The sequence below is a fragment of the Antedon mediterranea genome, chromosome 10 (genome assembly GCF_964355755.1).
Source record: "Antedon mediterranea chromosome 10, ecAntMedi1.1, whole genome shotgun sequence".
NCBI lineage: Eukaryota > Metazoa > Echinodermata > Crinoidea > Comatulida > Antedonidae > Antedon > Antedon mediterranea.
In genome coordinates this window covers 13,132,320-13,149,826 of record NC_092679.1, presented here as the reverse complement: position 1 = coordinate 13,149,826, position 17,507 = coordinate 13,132,320, and the positions used below count along the sequence as shown (strand labels likewise).

Below are 17,507 nucleotides of genomic sequence, written 5' to 3'. Positions count from 1 at the left end.
AACCATGAATCACAATTAAATAAAATTTGGTACTCATAAATTTCAGGGCATAAATCATCATATGGCAATACAATTACGTGCGTAGCGCATGTAACGCATGTGTACGCGCGCTTAAAATTTTCAAAATTTATTTTCGATGAAATAAGAGTACGTTTCAGGCAATTTTAAGCGTTTACAAAATTGCCATGAGTGCGCAGATTTTTGCGCGCGCACTGCACGTTAAATGTTATTGCGCACTCTTTTTGCCCGATTTCTGTTTTCTTGACTTACTTTTCAACTCGAAATTACGTTATACGAGCACGTCAAAAGTGACAGGCTACGCACGTGTAAATTGAAAAAACATAACTGTTTTTAAACATTTTAACATTTTTAAACATGTTCAGTAATTTCGGTCAGTTGGTAGGTTGGTCGGTCGGTCGGTAAACACTAAGCACGCGACTGCAGCCATCTATATGGCCTTGTTAATATATGGCTAAGCAGTGGTTTCTTTATTTATTTATTTTTTTCTTTTTCATTTATAAACATATTTCCACTGGACAACAATATCAACGTTGTCCCACAGATGGGGCATTGTTGTTTTTCAAAAGGTCCAGCATAAAATATTACAACATATAATAATATATATAATACATAGTTTCTTAAAAATAGTAAAACATGTTCACAGTGTCGATTCAATGCGTTATTAAATCTCCTTAATTATCGATGTGATTATATTTAAATTGTAGTTCCCGGTGATTGGCTAGTGGTTATGTCATCTACATCACATCCAATCACTGGGTGTGCTGTTCGCGATTTACAATTTTGTATGCGTACCGCCCTCTATAGTTTGTCTCCACTGTTCAAAAAGTGTTAATGGCGGCTAGGCAGTCACAACTGTTGTTTTCAACTCAAAACGTATGAATTTATTTAGTCTTACTTGATATTGTTCATTATAGGTATTGATAGGTGTTTAATTACGTTACCCTGCACCTTATACTTTAATTTGGGTTTTATAGTTACCACATTTGGTAGAGTTTTTAGTGATTTTTTCAGCGAGAATACCCATGTGCGTATTCTCTTCACTGCTTGGTTGGCCGAGGCCTAGTTGTGGTCGTTTAGTACTAACGTTATCATTTAAATCAATGTTTTGGTTGATATGATCTGAATTATTATTCTATTGTATTAATTATAATCAACGAATTAGATAAAAATTTTATCAGTTATCAGGCATTTATAAATTGTATAAAGTTTGTCTAGGCCTGCACACGTAGGTGTCTATGACAAAAGGGATGGTTGTGTAAATTCGATCTCAGGGTTACTTAAACAGGGTTTTATTTTGGGTGATCCCTTTGTGCTTATATTTATTTGATGTCACTGCATTTTATCTTGATGTACATGGGTTCATAACTAACTAGATATCGTTTATATTTATTAGGATGTTATATGCAAGATATTGAAAGAGGTGTCGATTCACACCCTTTTTTACCACACAAACACACTCAAACGAATAAAGACTTGGTTATACTGATCAGTGTGATAAATGTTTATTTATTAGTCTGTGACACTGGGCCTAATCGAATCAAAACTGCGATCCCTGATCCGAGATTGGCTGGCTATGTATATGTAGATTCTAAAAAAAAATTCATCTGGTCTCAAATGGATATTTAAAGATAAATGTTAACTTTTTTGATAAACCAGTTGCCAAGTACTTACTTGCTACGTTTCGGCTATTTTCAGAAAAGAAAATTTTCACACACAGACCAATACCTGTATTTTCAATCAAACCACCCACTCGAACACGTAGTCAACACCCTAGTGGATAGATGTGAATCCATCGTATCAAAAGAAGGACAAAAACAAGAAATGAGTCATATAAAAGCAGTTTTATCAACATGCGGCTATCCAGAATGCAAAGAAATAACAACAGATAAGGAAAATCCAGAGTCAACATTGGTTTACCGTATGTCGAGGGAATGACTCAAAGGCTAAGAAGAGCATTGAAATAGCACAACATAAACACATATATCACTCCCAAAAGCAAATTAAGAGAAACCCTTGTTCATCCCAAAGATAAGATAGACAAAGATCAACAGTGTGGTACAGTTAACCAAGTAGGTTGCCACGCAAGAAGGTATTCATAGGGGAAACGGGCAGAGCATTAAAAACAAGAATAATAGAACACAAAACAGACGTGGAAAAAATATGGTGGGGACAAGAACTAGGAGCGCTCGCCATTCACAATCTAACATTCTACACAAATAAGCTATTACAGATCACGCCACCATAGAAATCCACATACAAGATTTTCAAAATACAAAAATATTAGACAAAGAACAACACTACTCATCAAGAAATATAAAAGAAGCCATTTGGATAAGAAAAATGAATATGAACATCAACAGGACCAGGAGGACATGAACTGAGCCATATCGACGATTATATAATAAAAAGGGATACCCGAGCATCCAAAGGGGGTACACCAGCAGAAAGCTGAACATCAGACGAGATGGACCCCAGTTATTAAGCATATATTTACTTCCAATTCATGAAATCGTCGCAAGGTTTAAAATGTCTTACCATATATATATGCCGATGACACCCAGGTTTACATTTCATTTAAGCCAACTGTGGATGTAGAGGTTAAGTTTGAGACTCTTAAAAATTGTGTTTTGGAGATGAAGACCTGGATGTCTCATAACTTCCTTAAACTGAATGATGACAAGACGGAATTCGTTATTTTTGGATCTCCTCATCAAAAAAAGAAATGCAAAGACCTCAGGTTCAGAATCAGAGAGTGTGAAATTGATCCATATGTCAAGAATTTGGGCATCTTGCTTGACTCATCAATGAACATGAGTAGACAAATTTCCAGAATAACCAGTAGAACAACCTATCATCTTAGAAATATTAGAAGGATAAGGAATTAACATTTGTTGTGTAATCAAGTTTGAAAGAAATCAGAAGTTGATCTGTATTCTATGTAACTTTTCTTTTTACTATTTTATATTATCGTTTCACATTTAATTCTATCTGCTACCTAATTAACTATAACGGTAATTTCACTCTTACCTGATATTCCATATACAGAGTATATAATCATTATTTTTTCTGGTACACTCCTGTTGAACAAACCGCACAGCGGCACATGTTAAAAATGTACAGGACAGTGTGAAAAACAGAAGAAAAGCAATCAAAAATATTTAAATTTTAATAAATAAGGGAGCAAATTATATAAGTACAACCGGTAATAAAATTAAAGAGTAAAATCCAAATAATCTACAGAAGTAAAATGCAAACCTTTAGAATGGAGTATATTTTATTATTTTATTATTATCCGTACTACATAAATATTATTATTTAAAAAAAATACATCATTAGTAATTAATAAGATTATTACACTGTTTATTATATATGTAACTTTTATATAATTATTTATATTAATTTATTTCCTTTTTGATTCTAATCATTTTTTAAACTATTTTATTTTGTTAATTTTTATAAATTCTATTTATTTTGATTTAATTTTTAGTGGTTGTTGTATGTTATTATGAATATCTTGTCAAATTGTATTTTTTTTAAATAAATAAATCTATTATGGTATTTCATTTTAATATTTAATCGTAATTTGCAATTTAATTTAATACTAATAGAAATACAATTTTTATATTTTTTATATTAAACCATATTATAATATTATAATATTTATTTTTAGTAGTTAACCTTTTCACATTAAGTTAAAAAACAAATTTTTATCGATTTTGTTTTTATTGGAAAAAATATAATGGCCTCGCATCCCACAAGTTTTCGAATGTTTAGTAAAGTTTTTTTAAAGATATATTGTCCCCCTAAAAACATTAGTTTGTTAATATTTTTGTTGAATAGGCCATTTTAATTGCACATAAAAGTTATTCACTTTGACCTCAAATTTGATAGAAAATCGTAATTTAAAGCAAAATTAACCAACCGGAAGGGATTTGTCTGGAAGACAAATGTTTTCCGGTTTAATTTAACCTTTGACCTGAGTTAGCTCATAAATATTTATAATTTGTATGGATACATTGGGTGGATGATGCATGCATGCTCTCAACAAACAGCCAACAACGCGATGCAAGAGAGTCGAGTAGAGTGACGCGAGACAAATCTTGAAGAAAACATGAAAACTATAGCTAGAAGAATGCTAAGTTACAACTGCAGTTGGTAACTTTGATGTTGAATCTTATTTATTTAGGTGAGTTTTTGTTTCGCTAGCAGGAGAGGCCTAGCTAGGCCTAGGCCCGAATTTGCTGCTACTGTGCTAGTCTACTATACCCCTTTTACACTATCACTGTAACAGCGGTGTAACCCCGCAGTTGTTAGTACACCGGATCGTTAAACGCCGGTGTTGTGGTTTTTATTGACTGGTGTAAATGGGAAAATCCAACCACCCCGGTGTGGTCTCCCCGGGGTGAAACGTAGGCTGAATGTTTTCCGGTGTACCTTCTCCGGTGTAGTCGAATCTACACCGGGGACACGAAGTGTAAACGGTTTTTGTGGTTCAACACCGAGCTGTTAAAGGTCATTGACGTGAAAATGTAACAATTTGTCACAGAAATACAATATATTATGCAAACAAAATAGGTTTTTTGCTTAAAATACACCCTTTTTGCTTAAAATAATAATTGTACGATATATTGTGCTGTTCGTTATTTTATTATTTATTTATATTTAAAGGCAAAAACAAATTTGTGATTTTTTTTTCTGCTGAAAATATTGAAATTGTTCGTGTGCATTCTACCTTACCAGAAAGCCTAAAATAATGTAATATTGGTGTAACTCTAACCTGGCCGATTCTATGTAGGCCTAATTATTGAAAAAGGGAAAAATATATACCGGTATAATACTGACGTCTTTAGGAACTGAAAAAGTAGGCCTACCATATAATAATTTTCCTTCATTGATACATTGTTATGATAATTAACAAATACATTTTTTATTTTAAATACTTACCATATCTACCCTATTTTTACGCCAACCTAACAATTTAAGGCCTATTTGTACGTACAGTCTACAAGGCGGAAATGCAGTCATTTTAAAAAGAAAAATAATTTTTAGGCTCTAATTTTTAAAATAATAAATGATAATCTTAATAGCCACAAAGAAAATATAACACTGGACTACATTCAAAATTAAATAAATTGTGTGTAAATTCGGATTATTATGTTTTTATATGAGATTTGTCGATATGTTCCAGTATTTTAACATTTAAACCATTAGGCAGTTAAGTTCCACGTAGTGATTTGATTGACAGCACCGGGGTGATCGATGTAGTGTAAATGGGCGCAACTCGAGTTCATCTCGCAGTTTTTTTGGCTAGTGTAAATGGAAATTGCCTCCGAGTTCAACTCGTGTTCCTCTCTCAGTCGATAGTGTAAAAGGGGTACTACTCTACTAGCACTGGCAGTCTCGAGTAGGCTTACTGCTGCCTCCTTCTGTTTCTAGAAGTAGAGTGTAGTAGGCCTAGGTCGTACACTGCTAGCTAGGGCTAGATTACACCAGGAGGGATGTATTTTTGTTTTATAATTTTGTGTTTCCATCATGATGAATTGGTTTAATTTTTTAAGATTTCAACTATCTATTCTCATATTCTGCAGAGAAAATTACCAAATAAATCTAAATATTATTGTTTTGGATGTTTACTGTACAGTATTTTAAAAATATTTTCTGCATCAAATACAATTAGTCCAGTCAAAATAGTACATTCACCCACCACTAATTGCAAAAGAATTTTTTTTACTACAATACATTTTAGTATGGTCCCCTAAACACTATACTAAAAGTCCCCCAAAATCCCAACATGGAAAATTTGTCTAATTTGCATAATATGCAAATTAGCCTTTTTTCATGATGAATTAATCTATTTTCTTTATAAATGTGCATAAAATGCTGCAATTCAATCAAACTAAGCAGTAAAACTCACATTTTCATGGTCAATAGAAAGATTAAACACGCGTTAGGAATAAATTAGAATAAAATTTGCATATTATTCGAAATTAACATTGCAAATGTCGTATTTTTGTTTTAATAGTGAATTTTCGAAATGAAAATATGCATATTAATAACATTAATAGGATTATGTATAATTTGTAATAAGCTCCTTCATACATTAATCACGCAAGAAGGATCTTAAATTATTATTTGGATTCAATTAAACAATGTCTAAAGAACCACCTTGATTTTAAAATTTAAATCAAATTTGCATATAATTAATTAGGCAAATTCGGATCATCTAAAGTGTAATATTGTTATCCCATCATTGGCTGCCCGTACCCAAGTTTAATGCTATTTAAAGTATATTTATATTACATTTAAACCCAGTTTTATTACATTTTTAGATACCAATCATATGTTCGATATTATAATGGCAAAAACTATTGACCTAAAAAGTATAATAATATGTACAGACTCGTACGAAAAAAAGCACAGCTTTCATCGTATTTGGTACGTCGTATTAGGTCAAGTTAATACTTGAGGGCGCTGTTTTACATTGAAGATCAGAGCCATTATTCTAATGCTCACTTAGCAGCAAAAATGAGGCTGGTATCCACTTAAATAGTTTCGTGATTTTAAAATATGAGTGACTACTTGAAAATGTATTAAATATTTTCGAAATGTTAAAACAGTTTAATATTTTCCAAAACTTGCAAAACAAAACAACAAAAACCATTTTTAAAACGATGTTCAAAAAGCACATTCGGCCTACTTCATTGACATCTTCAATAGAGCCATATATTATATGGCTCTATTGAAGATGTCAGTGGTCGGCTGTGCTGCATTCTATTTTTTTTCATTTATGAATAGTTATTAATCTATTATTTACTACGAATAGTAGTACACGGAAATTGAAATACCCACTAGTCTGTGATGATGAAAACTTGAATTATTAAAAGTAAACATGAATATCTGTTATACATAATTTGTATTTTCATTTTATTTTACAGATAATGAAGTAGGCCGAATGTGCTTTTTGAACATCGTTTTAAAAATGGTTTTTGTTGTTTTGTTTTGCAATTTTTGGAAAATATTAAAATGTTTTAACATTTCGAAAATATTTAATACATTTTCAAGTAGTCACTCATATTTTAAAATCACGAAACTATTTAAGTGGATACCAGCCTCATTTTTGCTGCTAAGTGAGCATTAGAATAATGAAAGTAGATTAGGCCTATTGCCGTTTATAAAACAAATCCCCTAGTAGGCCTATACAATGACGGATGTGAGAATAATAATAAAAGGTAACCCCTAATAATTTAACATTTAATTAAAAACGACGTACGACATTTGCTGCTGTACGTTTTCATTTTATAATGAATATTACTGTATTATTATGACTAAAAAACCGAAATACATACTACTAAAACTAAAAAAAATCATCTTATCGCAGACACGTGGAGGTAGGCATTCAGAACGTATATATTATTTTAGTAAATAATACGGCATCCGTTGCCATGGAAAAACGGTCGTAGGTCATTAATTTGTCTTATTTGACACATTATAGAATGCGTTTTTTTTTTTTTTTAAGAGAATCCCTCGTCAGCAAAAACACGTAGCTATAGCTGTTATTGAGGAAACATCTACCAAAAATGTTTAATTGCCGTAAACAAACAGATCATTTTACTGAATTATTTAAGAAAAAAAATAAATAGAAAACGATCATACGCCACATTGCGTTGTCTATTTTTTGACACACTGCAAATGCGTTTTTTTAATATAAAAGAGGAATCCTCAGTCAGCAAAAACACATAGCTGCATGTTATAGAAGAAAATCTTCCAAAATGTTTAAATGCCTTACAGTAGGCTACGTGTATATGATCATTTCACTGAATTATTAATAAATAAAATATATGGAAAACGATCATACGTCATTGCTGAGTCGTCTCTTTGACGCCCTATAAATGCGTGTTTTTTTATAATAAAAGGTTAATCCCGGTCAGCAAAAACACGTAACACGAAATCTACGAGTAATTCGACCCCATAGCCCTGCATGCCTTACAGTACGTGTATATGATCCCCGATATGATCATTTCATTGAATTATTAATAAATACAATATATGGAAAACCATCATACGGCATTACTGAGTCGTCTCTTTGACGCCCTATAAATGCGTGTTTTTTTATATAATAAAAGGTTAATCCCGGTCAGCAAAAACACGTAACACGAAATCTACGAGTAATTCGACCCCATAGCCCTGTGTGCTTTTTGCTTAAAACAGGGCGTTGTTAATCCACAGTACGTGTATAATTATGATCCCCGATATGATCATTTCACTGAATTATTAATAAATACAATATATGAAAAACGATCATACGACTGAGTCGTCTCTTTGACGCCCTATAAATTCGTAATAAATAATAAAAGGTTAATCCCGGTCAACAAAAACACGTGACACGAAATCTACGAGTAATTCGACCCCATAGCCCTGTGTGCTTTTTGCTTAAAACAGGGCGTTGTTAATTCAACCAATTTTAAATTACCAATACAATAGAAATAAAAATTACTTGATCGAATCTAATCAGGGACGATAATTAGGTGATAAAAATTGTTAAGTATAAAAATTATACGTTGTTGGTAGGCCTACTTTACCTGGGCTTAATTGAGAATTGTAATACTATACAACAGTTAAAATATTTTTGTATTAATCAATGTTCTCTTACGTAAATAAAAAAGACACATCAAACATACGTTTATAAAACTATAATACTATTAAATAAATGTTAACAAATATATGCCTGATTAAACGAAGTTTACAATCAAATCAATGGTCATTTTTATTAGCACACATTTCACCGAGACCTGTAAAATAAAAAAACAATTTAAATATAAAAATATTCATACGGCTAAAGCACACTAGTGTCGATCAAATCATTACAAGTAATTATTCAAATTGGGTACGAGTAGGCCAAATAATGGGTACGAGTAAGCCAAAAATGGGTACGGTAAGCCAAATAATGGGTACGAGTATAAGCCAAATAATTGGGTACGAGTAAGCCAAATATTGAGGTACGAGTTGGCATGGGTACGGGTTGGTTTGGGTACGGGTTAGCCAAAGTGGGTACGAGTTGACCAATTATTTGGGTACGGGTTAGCCAAGTTGGGTACGAGTTGGCATGGGTACGGGTTGGTTTGGGTACGGGTTGACCAGCACCCCTCTGGAATTGTTGATGCTGATCCGATAGTCGTTAGGTTGTACTGATTACGAGTATCATTGGTCCTGGCCGGCCTAGCCTGGTGATCTGATCCCCACACAAAATACTTTTTTTCAATCAGTATTAATATAATTATTTTATTTTTCATTTATTATTTGATTTATTAGGCTCAATAGATGCCTAGCTATGCTACTACTAGTAGGCCTAGATTATATAAATAATAATAGTAAATACTGTAATTTAAATAATAAAATACAGCCCCCATTTTACTTTTTAGGCCATCATATAATATTATAATTATATATACAACCAGACATTAGAATTTTTTTTAAATAATATTTATTATTTTTTCTGACACTTTCAGGAATCGTTGATGATGCAGAGTTCTTCGTCTTTGTGACTTCAAATTGAGAGTGAAGTGGATAAAAAGATGACACCGGTACCTACCGACATTATCATACCCAAACTATAATTTAATAATTTAAAACAAAATGTTGAATTACAAATAATATATGTATGTTGCAGCGGATTTAGATGAATTACAATACAAATGTTTTTTGTTGAATGCATACTCTGTAAATTATGTTATTGTCATGTGGTAGACCTTAAAAATTGAATATTTATTGTATGTTAGGCCTATATTATATTTTATTTACCTCCGCCAAGGAGGTATATGTAATCGGTAGCGTGTGTTTGTTACTTGGCAAAAAAGTATTTAATTGAAAATTGGCCAAGTATGTTGATCTGTTTGGTTTGTATGTTTGTTACTTGGCCAAATTGAAAATTGGCCAAGAAAATTGGCCAAGTATGTTGATTGGTGCGGTTTGTGTGTGTGTGTGTGTGTGTGTGTGTGTTTGTTTGTTTGTCATCACTCTAGCGCTCACAATTTTGATTCGAATGACTCCAAATTACTACCATACATGTCACCTGGTGTAAGGACGACACTGCCCAATTTTGGTTAAAATCCGGACCAAAGCCGGTGAGCAGTTCTAAATTAACAAGTAAACTAAATTGCATTTTCTCGAGAACTACTTGTCCAAAAAACTTCATTTTTGTACAAGAGGCAAGAGTTATAATTTGTGATTTGTAATTTTAAAACATAATTTGATTTAATATACAGGTTTTTTGATGCGGATAGTTTAAAAAACCTATTTCTTTTCAAATTCACCCGTGTGTTTTTCGCGTTGCTGTTCTATTGTTAGTCGACTGAAACTATTGTTAATTGAAAGGCTCGTTACATAACCTTTACACCAAACTCGTATACACATGATTGTAGTGAAATTAGCCTAAATCACACAGCATAAGACACACACTTTTGGTGAAAATAGGGTCAATGTCAGGAGGCCAATTTTGATTTGGCCAAGTATCGCGCTATGCGCGAAGGCTACTTGGCCAAATTGAAAATTGGCCAAGTATGTTGATCTGTTTGGTTCTATTGTTAGTCGACTGAAACTATTGTTAATTGAAAGGCTTGTTACTAAACCTTTACACCAAACTCGTATAAACATGATTGTAGTGAAATTAGCCTAAATCACACAGCATAAGACACACACTTTTGGTGAAAATAGGGTCAATGTCAGGAGGCCAATTTTGATTTGGCCAAGTATCGCGCTATGCGCGAAGGCTAGTTACTTGGCCAAATTTAAAATTGGCCAAGTATGTTGATTGGTGCGGTTTGTGTGTGTGTGTGTGTGTTTGTTTGTTTGTCATCACTCTAGCGCTCACAATTTTGATTCGAATGACTTCAAATTACTACCATACATGTCACCTGGTGCAAGGACGACACTGCCCAATTTTGGTTAAAATCCGGACCACGGTCCCAATTCTGGACCACTTTTAAAAATAATTTTCAGACCTGCTAGTGTTAAAAGATAGGACAGACTTATCTAAAGCCGGTGAGCAGTCTTAAATTAACAAGTAAACTACTAAAATTGCATTTTCTCGAGAACTACTTGTCCAAAAAACTTCAGTTTTGTACAAGAGGCAAGATTTATAATTTGTGATTTGTAATTTTAAAACTTAATTAGATTTAATTTACAGGTTTTTTTAATGGGAATAGTTTAAAAAACCTATTTCTTTTCAAATTCACCCGTGTGTTTTTCGCGTTGCTGTTCTATTGTTCGGTTTGTGTGTGTGTTTGTCATCACTCTATCGCTCACAATGGTAAATACACATAGGAATCTTTCTTCAAATGTTAGTCAGTTGTGTATGGCTCGGTGGTCTGTGCTGTGGTCTACAGCATCTAAGGTTATGTTCAGACTCACGGAGTTACGGTGGAGTTATGTACGCGGCGTACATATTTTTGTGTCTGAACCATGCCGCGGATTAGCGTTAGGGAGCTGTTACTCCGCGCCAGTGGCGTTAATAACTCCAGCGGGAGAGGGTAGATTTCATAAGGCTAATCCATTGATGCATCAGTGATTTCAACCTCCGGTCAACGTCAGCCAATGAAAAGACACGACCGCAATTAGCAGCAGTCTATTCGCGCGGTTTTTTTTTAATAGCAAAACAATATAGCCTATTCTTCGAGCTAGCCTAGATCAACAGGAACGTTCGAATTAAAATGAAACGTGTTACATGGAAAAGTACAGAAGTGGCTGATTTGATTTCATTATGGGGCAGCCCTGAATTTAGAGACAAGATAGAAATTAGAAATTGGAAAGCTAGCGCCGGCAACAAGATGGCTGTTTTTAAAGAAATTGCATCTAAACTGCAAAATTCTTCCTGACGAAGTTGACGTCGGCGACATGATTTCACAAAATTAATTAAAATCATACAAATAATGGCAAAGTCATTGTCCGTGTAATAATTATGTTCGAAATTACTATCTTCTGTAAGGATTTGCAAAAAAATCGGCAAAAAAACCATTATATTTGAAGGTAACATTGTATTATATTGCTAGGCCTAGCTAGTGTTGAAAACTTTCGCGCGTGTCACTCTCAGCTCTGTTGTTGTTATTGTGTGTATGTATCCCATCGGCCGTTTCGGTATGACGGAACTTCCACTTTAAACGCAAGACGTTTGGAATGCTAATCGTTGTGTCTGAACACCTTGACTTTTAACGCCACGGATTACCGTACGCCTTGCGTAGATAACTCCACCGTAACTCCGTGAGTCTGAACATACCCTAAGTTACCGAGATCGAGTCTCACCTTGGGAAATGAAACGAAATGAGATTTTTTTTTATTATTCGTATTGTTTCTTCAAGTATATTTCTTAGTATATAAATTATACGGCTGATTTATTACATCTAGAGAAATTATGTCTCTATTTTTATGTTACATGGGAGGTTTATGACATATACTGAACTTTGATCGGGTTAAAATCGGTCAAGGTCAAGTGTGTTTAGGAGGCCAATTTTGATTTGGCCAAGTATCGCGCTATGCTCGAAGGCTAGTTACTTGGCCAAATTTAAAATTGGCCAAGTATGTTGATTGGTGCGGTTTGTGTGTGTGTGTGTGTGTTTGTTTGTTTGTCATCACTCTAGCGCTCACAATTTTGATTCGAATGACTTCAAATTACTACCATACATGTCACCTGGTGCAAGGACGACACTGCCCAATTTTGGTTAAAATCCGGACCACGGTCCCAATTCTGGACCACTTTTAAAAATAATTTTCAGACCTGCTAGTGTTAAAAGATAGGACAGACTTATCTAAAGCCGGTGAGCAGTCTTAAATTAACAAGTAAACTACTAAAATTGCATTTTCTCGAGAACTACTTGTCCAAAAAACTTCAGTTTTGTACAAGAGGCAAGATTTATAATTTGTGATTTGTAATTTTAAAACTTAATTAGATTTAATTTACAGGTTTTTTTAATGGGAATAGTTTAAAAAACCTATTTCTTTTCAAATTCACCCGTGTGTTTTTCGCGTTGCTGTTCTATTGTTCGGTTTGTGTGTGTGTTTGTCATCACTCTATCGCTCACAATGGTAAATACACATAGGAATCTTTCTTCAAATGTTAGTCAGTTGTGTATGGCTCGGTGGTCTGTGCTGTGGTCTACAGCATCTAAGTTACCGAGATCGAGTCTCACCTTGGGAAATGAAACGAAATGAGATTTTTTTTTATTATTCGTATTGTTTCTTCAAGTATATTTCTTAGTATATAAATTATACGGCTGATTTATTACATCTAGAGAAATTATGTCTCTATTTTTATGTTACATGGGAGGTTTATGACATATACTGAACTTTGATCGGGTTAAAATCGGTCAAGGTCAAGTGTGTTTAGGAGGCCAATTTTGATTTGGCCAAGATCGCGCTATGCTCGAAGGCTAGTTTGTTTGTCATCACTCTAGCGCTCACAGTTTTGATTCGAATGACTCCAAATTACTACCATACATGTCACCTGGTGCAAGGACGACACTTCCCAATTTTGATTAAAATCTGGACCACGGTCCCAATTCGGGACCACTTTTAAAAATTATTTTCAGACCTGCTAGTGTTAAAAGATAGGACAGAATTATCAAAAGCCGGTGAGCAGTCTTAAATTAACAAGTAAACTAAAATTGCATTTTCTCGAGAACTACTTCTCCACAAAACTTCATTTTTGTACAAGAGGCAAGAGTTATAATTTGTGATTTGTAATTTTAAAACATAAGTTGATTTAATATACAGGTTTTTTGATGCGAATAGTTTACGAAACCTATTTCTTTTCAAATTCACCCGTGTGTTTTTCGCGTTGCTGTTCTATTGTCAGCCGACTGAAGCTATTGTTCGTTGAAAGGCTGGTTACATAACCTGTACACCAAACTCGTATACACATGATTGTAGTGAAATTAGCCTAAATCACACAGCATAAGACCAGGGAGATGTAAATAAGACACACACTTTTGGTGAAAATTGGGTCAATGTCAGGAGGCCAATTTTGATTTGGCCAAGTATCGCGCTATGCGCGAAGGCTAGTTTGTATGTTTGTATGTTTGTTTGTTACTTGGCCAAATTGAAAATTGGCCAAGTATGTTGATTGGTGCGGTTTGTGTGTGTGTGTGTGTGTTTGTTTGTTTGTCATCACTCTAGCGCTCACAATTTTGATTCGAATGACTCCAAATTACTACCATACATGTCACCTGGTGCAAGGACGACACTGCCCAATTTTGGTTAAAATCCGGACCACGGTCTCAATTCTGGACCACTTTTAAAAATTATTTTCAGACCTGCTAGTGTTAAAAGATAGGACAGAATTATCAAAAGCCGGTGAGTAGTCTTAAATTAACAAGTAAACTTAAATTGCATTTTCTCGGGAACTACTTGTCCATAAAACTTCATTTTTGTACAAGAGGCAAGAGTTATAATTTGTGATTTGTAATTTTAAAACATAAGTTGATTTAATATACAGGTTTTTTGATGCGAATAGTTTACGAAACCTATTTCTTTTCAAATTCACCCGTGTGTTTTTCGCGTTGCTGTTCTATTGTCAGCCGACTGAAGCTATTGTTCGTTGAAAGGCTGGTTACATAACCTGTACACCAAACTCGTATACACATGATTGTAGTGAAATTAGCCTAAATCACACAGCATAAGACCAGGGAGATGTAAATAAGACACACACTTTTGGTGAAAATTGGGTCAATGTCAGGAGGCCAATTTTGATTTGGCCAAGTATCGCGCTATGCGCGAAGGCTAGTTTGTATGTTTGTATGTTTGTTTGTTACTTGGCCAAATTGAAAATTGGCCAAGTATGTTGATTGGTGCGGTTTGTGTGTGTGTGTGTGTGTGTTTGTTTGTTTGTCATCACTCTAGCGCTCACAATTTTGATTCGAATGACTCCAAATTACTACCATACATGTCACCTGGTGCAAGGACGACACTGCCCAATTTTGGTTAAAATCCGGACCACGGTCTCAATTCTGGACCACTTTTAAAAATTATTTTCAGACCTGCTAGTGTTAAAAGATAGGACAGAATTATCAAAAGCCGGTGAGTAGTCTTAAATTAACAAGTAAACTTAAATTGCATTTTCTCGGGAACTACTTGTCCATAAAACTTCATTTTTGTACAAGAGGCAAGAGTTATAATTTGTGATTTGTAATTTTAAAACTGAATTAGATTTAATATAGAGTTTTTTTTTATGCGAGTAGTTTACAAAACCTATTTCAAAGTTATTTATTTTCAAATTCACCAGTGTGTTTTTTCCGCGTGCTGTTCTATTGTTCGGTTTGTGTGTGTGTTTGTCATCGCTCTATCGCTCACAATGGTAAATACACATAGGAATCTTTCTTCAAATGTTAGTCAGTTGTGTATGGCTCGGTGGTCTGTGCTGGTGTCTACAGCATTTAAGTTACCGAGATCGAGTCTCACCTTGGGAAATGAAACGAAATCAGATTTTTTTTTATTGTTTGTTCAAGTATATTTCTTAGTATATAAATTATACGGCTGATTTATAATTAAATCTAGAGAAATTATGTCTCTATTTTCATGTTACATGGGAGGTTTATGACATATACTGAACTTTGATCGGGTTAAAATCGGTCAAGGTCAAGTTTGTTCAGGAGGCCAATTTTGATTTGGCCAAGTATCGCGCTATGCGCGAAGGCTAGTTTGTTTGTTAGCAGGATAGTAGCGCCTACAGTTTTCAAGTTATCTTTCTGAATTTTTGGGTGTAGATAGGTATATACTTTCAGACCATGCCTATTGAAAATCAACAAAATTGGTTTATTAATAACTTCACAAATAACAAAAATGATATTATTTTCAGACCGGCTAGTGTTAAAAGATAGGAGACAATTTTCAAAAGCCGGCGAGTAGTCTTAAAGTAACAAGTTTACTGAAATTGCATTTTCTCGAGAACTACTTGTCCAAAAAAACATCATTTTTGTACAAGAGGCAAGAGTTATAAATTGTGATTTGTAATTTTTAAAACATAATTTGATTTAATGTACAGGTTTTTTGATACGAGTAGTTTTAAAAAACCTATTTCTTTTCAAATTCACCCGTTTGTTTTTCGCGTTGCTGTTCTATTGTTATTCAAATTAAACTATTGTTAGTTGATAATTAGTTTTTTTAGTACTGTACTTGCGTGTGTCCTTTCTTATTTACCTCCGCCAAGGAGGTATATGTATTCGGTAGCGTGTGTTTGTTACTTGGCAAAAAGAATTTTGCCAAGTATAGTATTTACTTTGTTTGTTTGTATGTTTGTATGTTTGTATGTTTGTTTGTTTGTTAGCACGATAGCGCCTACAGTTTTCAAGTTGACTTTCTGAATTTTTGGGTGTAGATAGGTATATACTGTCAGACCATGCCTATTGAAAATCAACAAAATGGGTTTATTAATAACTTCACAAATAACAAAAATGATATTATTTTCAGACCGGCTAGTGTTAAAAGATAGGAGAACATTTTCAAAAGCCGTCGAGCAGTCGTAAAGTAACAAGTGTACTGAAATTGCATTTTCTCGACAACTACTTTTCCAAAAAACATAATTTTTGTACAAGAGGCAAGAGTTGTAAATTGTGATTTGTAATTTTTAAAACATAATTTGATTTAATGTACAGGTTTTTTGATACGAGTAGTTTTAAAAAAACCTATTTTTTTTCCAAATTCACCCGTTTGTTTTTCGCGTTGCTGTTCTATTGTTATTCAAACTATTGTTAGTTGATAATTAGTTTTTTTAGTACTGTACTTGCGTGTGTCCTTCCTTATTTCATTCTGTACATAGGTATATATACTTACAGAACATGCCTATTAATTTCCAGGAAAACTTATATATTGGTCATGTCTCAAAAGCTTATCTTCCGTACGATATATTAAATAGCACGCATTCTGTCTTTTTTTTAACATGGACATATTCTTTGATATGGACCAAAATATTAGTCGACTGGTCACGCGGTTAAGCTTACTACATAGGTTAAGGCAGAGGCGCCGCAAATCCGTACAGCTTCAAGACACTCCTCGACCATTATTCTGGTCAATCTTTATTTTAGAAAGGTCATTGTTGCAATGCCGGAATTGTTTGTATTAAAAATTATTTAAACAAATTACTAACCTTATCAGTATTTTAACCATGTAAAGCTAATACCTAAAGCAAAAATTGTATCTTTCAACATGCTACCAGTCAGTGGATATATTTTGCCAAGTACTTCACTCAGTTTCTGAGTGCTTTCATTACTTGGCAAAAAAGAATTTTGCCAAGTATAGTATTCACTTTGTTTGTATGTATGTTTGTATGTTTGTATGTTTGTATGTTTGTTTGTTTGTTTGTTTGTTAGCACGATAGCGCCTACAGTTTTCAAGTTATCGTTCTGAATTTTTGGGTGTAGATAGGTATATATTGTCAGACCATGCTTATTGAAAATCAACAAAATTGGTTTATTAATAACTTCACAAATAACAAAAATGATATT

The 17,507-nt window shown here is 33.6% G+C and overlaps 1 protein-coding gene across 1 annotated transcript in view; it reads right to left on the bottom strand.

The window, feature by feature from the left end:
• The window catches only part of LOC140061249 (uncharacterized), a 100,113-nt gene that overhangs the window by 36,792 nt on the left and 45,814 nt on the right, over positions 1–17,507 (bottom strand). The window lies entirely within an intron of this gene.